This window comes from Arachis duranensis, chromosome 4 (genome assembly GCF_000817695.3).
Source record: "Arachis duranensis cultivar V14167 chromosome 4, aradu.V14167.gnm2.J7QH, whole genome shotgun sequence".
NCBI lineage: Eukaryota > Viridiplantae > Streptophyta > Magnoliopsida > Fabales > Fabaceae > Arachis > Arachis duranensis.
Window position 1 is genome coordinate 60,267,116 of NC_029775.3, and position 698 is coordinate 60,267,813.

Genomic DNA, 698 nt, shown 5'->3' on the forward strand with positions numbered 1-698 from the left:
AGTTATGTAAGAGGTGTGACTGTTGATTTTAGCCCGGACACCATCAATAGGGTGCTAAAGGTCAAGGCAAAACAGTTCAAACGAGCTAGCTATGAAGAAAGGGTTGAAAATGACCCAAGATATATGGATGTGGTAAGTGACTTATGCAGAATAGGCACGGATTGGGTGCTGGATTCACATGGACAACCACTCAAACTTCGGAGAGGTGATCTCATACCTCAAGCAAAAGAATGGCATGACATAGTGAGGAGATCATTGATGTCCACTTCAAATAATTCTGAGGTAACGGTGAATAGAGCAATAATGATCCATTGTATAATGAAAGGAGGAGAAATCAATGTTGGAGACATTATAGCCAAGAACATCATTGACATAGCTCAAAAAGTCAAACAGGACAGCTGGCTAGGATATCCTAGTACCATTCTGCACCTATGTGAAGAAGCTGGAGTGCCTCTGGAAGAATTTGGAGAAACTGATTTGGTCTCTGTTGGAAAACCTCTTACTCGAGAAAGGTTGGAATTCATCACCACAACCCAATTGGAAAGGCAACCTTTAGCAAGAAGGAAGAAAAGGAAAGAAGCAAGACAAGAGGAGGAGCCTCAAGAAATGGAAGAACCTCATACCTTGAACATGAACCAACTCCAAGCCGCCTTGGAAGGAATCTCTGGGCAATACTCACAAATTCAAAGAAGCCAAGA